We start from the raw sequence: 7,049 nt of genomic DNA, 5'->3' as shown, positions 1-7,049 counted from the left end.
GCTTTGAATGGGGCCCTTCCAGGCACGAATTAAACAATTCATATCGGAGAGAAACCAAGAAGTGCCCCTTTAAGTGAAAGACGTGCCTCTCGTCCGGTTCCCAGAAACCCACACCACACGCCTGATTCCAAACCGAGGGTTTTGGAAGACATTTTCCTTTTAAATAATAATTTGATGGTAGGGGAAATGGAGAGCTGAAGGCATGATGCTGCATCTGAGATGGTTTATGTTCCACCCGATTCTGCAACTTAGCACATTACTGGTTCTACTGAGAGGACCCCGCTTGGTTTCAGACATATCCTTGACCAGCGTTCCTTTGGTTTTACAGTGTACAACTTTTCTGCTTTGCTTGTCTTTATTGTGGAACTTATCAATATTTTTTCAACACAGCTGTTTAAAGGGATATGTGAGGATTTAGTCTGGATAATAGTGCTAACAGTAAAAGGAATCTATTATCCCAACTGAAGCGGTCTTTGTAAGAAAACCCAATAAAAACCGAGCGTTTCTTAGGTTCCATACTGTGGGGTCCCGTTTGGAAAATTTGCACAGTCAGAAATGAACAGCAATAATTTGGGTTGCTCATGCACAACATTTCAGCTTAAAACATAGGATGAGCCATTTCAATGGCAATAGCAGTATATTGTATACCAGTGGATCTATGGCAACAGTGACTGCGCCGGCTCACCGTCAGGAGTTTATTATATAGAGGCCTGCGAGACCCAGCTTTCATTTTGGTAGTCCATTTCCGGTAATCAACACGTGAATTTCCATATTAGTTATATATTTTACTCTGAGAAAATGTGTAGTTTAGAGCTAAATATGTAGCTTCAAGTTAGTTTTAAAATAAAGATGTAGTCTGCTAGCTAAATAATTAGCTTGTAGCTAAATATTTGGCTTTAAAATCAATGTCTAGATCACTAATTCTATCAATAAACCTTTCAAGTTATAAAATTAATAAAACTGGTCTGCTGTTGCCAGTATGTTAAAGCAGGACTTGCAGCTTACAGAGCAACATGCAGGACTTTTCATGGCGTATTGGTACTGCGTCTGCAGTGAAGTGGGTTCTGTACCAGTCTGTAGTGGTGAAGAGAGAGCTGGGCCAAAAGGAGAAGCTCTAGATTTAATGGTTAATCTACGTTCCCACCTTCACCTTTGATAGTGACAGAAAAAGAAGATTTGCAGAAACAAGTGAACAAAATGAGTTTCCTCCAAAGGATCTCTGGACTCTCCCTTAGAGATGGGGTGAGAAGCTTAGTCTTCTGGGAGCGACTAGAGCGAGAAGAGCCACTGCTTCTCCATGTCGAGAGGAGCCAGCCGAGGTGGCTCAGGCATCTGGTTAGGATGCTTCCTGGATGCCTCCCTGAGGTGAGGTGTTCCAGGCACGTCCCACCATTAGGAGACCCAGAGGAAGACCCAGAACACGCCGGAGGGACTTTGTCTCTCTGCTGACCTGGGAACACCTTGGGATTCCCCTGGAAGAGCTTGAACAAGCAACTGGGGAGAGGGAAGTCTGGGTCTAGTCTGCCCAGACCCCAGATAAGCAGAAAATGGGGATTAATGTTGTTGGCACACTCTCCTAAAGACATACGGACTTCTGTATATCAAATTTTTAGGAAAGACTCTGAGATGGGGTTATTTTGTATATATATCCAGGTATGACGGATCTAATTTTGTACCCTCTATCTCAATCTTTCTGCAACAGAGCAATCTTGCTGGCTGTAGTCCGTTTCAGCTCATAAACAAAAGTCTAACTCGAAGCGGCACCAGAACCTCTGATTTGTTTTCTTAAAGTCTACCTTTGCATTACCGTCCTATAATATATGTGCCATTCTGCTCAGTTTATATGAGCTCCTTTTCTCACGTTGGCCAGGAAATTAGGTCAGATTTGTGAGGAAATTAGATGTTTACGTTCACATTTACGCTGGAGCTAATATTTATTGCCCCCCTCTTACGGCGCATAAGGATCCTATGTACGCATGGAGGAGCACGCGTAGTCGTCCGCGTCACATAACGGCATAATAATTATTCACTCAAGAGTACAACCATATAAGCCGCATCAGGCCGACGCAGCGGGGTCTTTCGTGGAAATGAGAACCAGCCGTCTCTGCCCCGTTTATGCTTTATTATTTTTCTTCCTCCATTTTTAAAGCCCCCAGTTTTTTCCCCATGAGGTAGTCATTTTCAAGGCTGACGTGAAACCAGACACTCAGGAGCAGTCGTGGTGAAGGTCCAGAAACAACACCAGGCCGAGACCGACATCCTCTTACCTTCCCTCATCCCCCTGTTTTCGGTCTTCTGGGACTAGCTCCTGGGAAGGAAAACACCCTTTCACCGTGTCAGAACTGGGATTTCTTTCTGCTGCCATGGCAGCTTTTTTTTTTCTTCTTCATCTAACTCTCTTTTCAGTCCCTCCCTCTTCTTCTCCCCTCCCTTTCCCATTGCTGCCACATCTGGAACCCAGCTCCTCGTGTATTTATGTGGTCTGTTTTGTTTCTTTTCTTTCTTTTTTTCCAAAAGTATTATTTAAAAGTTCTTTACCTAGTCTTGTTGGCAGCTTCTCTCCATCTGATGAAGTCTGCAATTACATCTCACCATAACAGGTCACTCTGCAATTACATGCTCCACCACAGAATCTTACCCCCACCCCACCACCCTCCTCTGAACTGAACCGCTGCTCATATGGCGGACCGAAATAGAATAGTTTCATGTCTGTTTGGAAGGCAGCCCAGCTGAAACTATGCTCCGCTGTGACTGACAGTGGGATGTGGACTTTTTCTCCTCAAGAAAAAACCTATAAGGCCAGCTGTGCGCTCAGACTCCGTTCAGTTGCACTCCGGCAGGCGTTGGTGGTGGTTGGGCCAGCTGGGGCTCTAAAGCAGGAGACAGAGCTGAATAGAGTTTGAGTCGGAGTGGATAAAAGTGAGCAGAGGGAACAGAGGGCCCGGCGAACGCGCGTGTGGAAAGAAGCACAAACTTCTTGACTATGAACCGCGGCGGGAACACCTTACCGTTCAGTCTCTAGCCAAGACAATGGGTGAGTTTGGTGAACTTTCAGTTTTGGGGACTGTTGGACTAATCCAGCGCTTCTCAGTTCCAGTCCTCAGGCCTCCCTGCTCGGCACGTTTTAGATGTGCCTCTATTCCAGAACAGCTGATTCAAATGATTGCATGACCATCAAGTGCTGCAGAAACCTGTTAATCACCCACAGGTACAATCCAGGTGTGTGGCAGAAGGGAAACACCTAAAACATGCAGGGCAGGGGGACGTGAGGACCGGAACTGAGAAACACTGTTAGACTAAGCTGAGTTAAAAGTCAAAGCCTTGTTGATAGTTTGAGTAAAACTTCAGTAGTACGACACCGAATATTCCATCAGGTGCCGTCTGATTTATGAAGCACAGTACAGGCAGTCTGGAGCCAGTTGCTATGGTAAACCGTGAAGTCTGACAAGTGTCAGCAATATTTCAGATTTCTTTTTAAAAAAGCATCCTCTGCAACACTCTGGTAAATTCTCAGGACAATAACTTAACAGGCAAATTTCTAACCTCATAATAATAATAACAATACATCAAATTTATAGAGTGCTTTTTAGGACACTCAATGACCCTTATGCCAGATTGGTAAACGTGCAGAAAAGACTAGCCACAACTTCACTAAAATGTTACTTTGACAAAAAACTAAACATTTATCAATTGCTATTCTTTTGTGAGGTACAATCCTCCTTCATTTGTCACATTTCTTTGGGGACTTGTCTAAGAAATAAGCATTGCTAATTGCCCAACAATGTCTCTTCTGCAGCCTGAGTTCAGTATCCATGGGAACCGACTGTTGAGCCGGTCGATGAGTGGTATTCTCCGCTAACTTTATGACTCGTTTGGTTTTTAGCTTTGACCAGAGGCAGACCAACTGATTACATCACGCGGACGTGATGAAATCAGTTGCTGGCGGCACTGCTGATGCGTGCCTGTTGGATTCATAAACGTTGCTATGGAGATGTAAAAAAAACAAGTGCACATACGCCATTTGTACTTCTATCTCTTTTAAATCTATCCTGAACGTAGCAGAGTGTAGCTGTCTCCTAAACACGAGAACTGCTAGCCGCTCTGCTGCCCAGCCTCCCCCTTCAAGCACAACACATTTTGTGTGTCAGCACTTGATTATTTCATTCAGCTGGGCTATCTCCTCACCATTTCCTTGTCGTCTATAATCTACAACAGATCATGATTATCTCCATCAAAAACCCCCATAGCAGTGCCTGGAGCCAAAAATAAACCCGAGTTAGAAAGGCGGCTGTGAATACGTTAAACCAAGACGATCTCCAATGAAGTGGTATTCTTTTTTTTAATTTTTTTTTTTAATGAAATGGCCAGATATCCATCCAAATGAGTTATTGGTACCAGACTTATTTCTGGACAAACATTTTGAGCTTGTCAGGTTTGTTTTAAACTATTGACTTTCTCTGACTGCTAACTGTTAACGCCGGGTTCCCTCTCTGAGTTCGTCGGTGTGTCATAGCAGTCGGTGTGCAGTCAGCTCTGCACAGTTTCCATGAGGAATAATTCACAGTTGCCGTTGGTGATGAGAGAAGTGTAATGGAAGTGAGACAAAAATGAGCGTGATGCATAGGTGCAATTATCTTAAAATAAAGACTGTTTTAGTTTGAAGGTTTTAATGCTTTAGCCACAGTTGTGCAACGCCATCAGGAGACTGAGTCATATTGTATTTTGGAGCTTCAGGAAACTGTTATTAGGATGATTGCTACTCACCAAAAAGATCCTGAGTTTAAATCCTTTCTTTCTAGAGTTTACACTTTCTTCCTGTGCATGTGTAGTTTTTCTCTTGGAACTGCTACTTACCGCCCAACATGCATTAACATCCCTGTTAAGTGCATCAGCCACTCTACTGTTATTTTACCAACATTGCACAGAGAAGTAGCTCCTATAATGAGCTCAGCAGATGCACAGTTTCACCAGGTGTTTGCTAATTGCTGCTGTCTAGTCTGAAGGAGCTGAGAGGGCGGATAGCGAGGGAGGGCTGCTCTGTGGAGCTCAGAGGCTCGGAAACTACAGCTGCTGAGGTGGAGCTTTGTCCTCGAAGGCGGGGCTACGCTCACCCAGGTGTTTTGCACAGCTGAATGGTTGCCATGGAGATTCAATGATTTCTCAAACATGCATAAAACAGTCAAATCAACATGCCAGGTGTGTTTTGGTGAGAGAATAACATTACAACATGATGTAAAGCTTGACAAAAAGTGTCATAATACTGCCCCTTTAAAGAAAAACAGTTTAAACAGCATAACACAACTAACCTAACTACAAACTAAACATAAGATTGAGTGTGAAAACTGTATAGTAACAAAGATATTTGACTCTTAATAGAGTACTTTTGCTCTAAAAGTCCTCTCATAATGTCTAATTTATAGCCAGAAATCAATTTCTGGCAGCGTACTTGATGAATCTTAATCCATAGGCAAAGACCTTCAGTTCATTGATATTCCTGGATTTATGTGCATCTTGCAACTTTTAAAAAAGCCCCACCAGAAATTTTCAACAGAGTTCAGATCAGGTATCTATGACGGCCGCTGTTGTATCTCAGACTTTGGGGTGTGATTGAGGATCATTGTCCAGTTTGAGGGTCCAGCGACACCAACACTCCAGCTTCCTCACAGATGGCACAACTTTTTCTCTTGTGAAATCTGACCGAAAAACACAATACTGAGGGTGTTGTTTTTTTTTTTTTTTTTCCAGCATATCCCATACCAGTCAAGTCTCCCGTTTTGGTCGGGAAACGACAGTTTTTTACCCCCTATTATTATTTTCCCGTAAATATCTTATGGTAGCACCGCACGGTGACGTTTCCCGTGATCTCAGGTCCAAAACGTGACAGGTGTGGTATGTCCTTCAAAAGCTCCTTGGTGACGGTGTCCTGATGATGGCTTCCTCTTCCACCCGTGTCCAGGTGAAATGTTCTTTGAAATTCCTAAAATAATTAAGACCTTGGCTCTCTTTTTAGATCCCAGTCCTTGGTTGTAGTAGGTGATTGTCTTTCCTACGACCCTTCTGGACAATTCCGGTGACTTAGCCATGCTTCGAAGATGTAGCGAAATATTTCCATCAAAAGTCCAGTTGTTTGAGGTTTTGTATCTCAGTCTAAACTGACACAACTGATGAACTCCTATTTTTAAACAGCAGCTCATCAGAGATTACACTCATATGGGGATCAGATGGATGTATTCGAATGAGTTCATTACTTCAGGTCGACGTGTTCACATTCTAAATATCTGGTTTGGAGAAGTGCTGCTGTCATCCCTTCGGCGTGGCCTCTGTTGTGATTTGAGGGCATCACATGGCAAATAAACGGCCCCCTCAAGATTTCGCACGTCGCTCTCAAGTGGAAAATATTTTATGTTTTTGTTCTGAGTCACGTCGAGGTTGAGCGCCCCGGTAGCAAAAAAAAAAAAAAAGTTTGGAAAGTGGCTGATCTGGTTTGTGTAGGAGTGATGAAAGTTGAGGTGGCGTAAAAAACAACAAAGATCTCTGGGAGTCTGAAAGTAATAACGACAACACAGTCGGCATGCATCTTTACGACGGCCTGCCTGTGTGGCACTGTGGTGCGCGGAAAAATCTGCGCTTGGCAGCGGCAGACAAATAAAAAGATCAAGATGGACTTGTTAGGAAAAGTTTCCAAATGCGTGATGTTTTTGTAATATATTTTTATAGTCTTTTAATTCCTCTTTGGCTTTTTGTTCACTGCATAAGAGGGCAGTCAACGCCACGGCGAACTGGGATCGCAGGCATCTCTGGGGCGCTACAAGTCGTGTTGTCACTATGTCACTGTTTGTCACACAGCAACACAAAGGACCAAACAGAAGACGTACAAGTAGGCCAAAAAAAACAAAAGACAATACATGTGAATCATTTGTCACCGTTGTTGTTTGTTGCTGTTGTTCCTCAGATCAGTGGCGTGACGGACGGCTCTGAAGCCTCAGAAGAAGGAGGTCCTGACTAAAAAAAAAAAACAAACAAAAAAAAACGAGCTTAGTCCTTTCATT

At 43.4% G+C, this 7,049-nt stretch overlaps 1 protein-coding gene across 1 annotated transcript in view; it reads left to right on the top strand.

The window, feature by feature from the left end:
* The first annotated feature begins 2,684 nt into the window (after positions 1-2,684).
* The window catches only part of insc (INSC spindle orientation adaptor protein), a 62,880-nt gene continuing 58,515 nt past the window's right edge, over positions 2,685-7,049 (top strand). Inside the window, exon 1 of the mRNA XM_028027197.1 lies at positions 2,685-3,034. The gene's annotated coding sequence lies outside the window, so the exon portion shown is untranslated. The remainder of the gene's footprint in view (positions 3,035-7,049) is intronic.

The sequence above is a fragment of the Xiphophorus couchianus genome, chromosome 2, assembly GCF_001444195.1.
Source record: "Xiphophorus couchianus chromosome 2, X_couchianus-1.0, whole genome shotgun sequence".
NCBI classification, from domain to species: Eukaryota; Metazoa; Chordata; class Actinopteri; order Cyprinodontiformes; family Poeciliidae; genus Xiphophorus; species Xiphophorus couchianus.
This window is presented reverse-complemented; position numbering and strand designations above follow the sequence as displayed.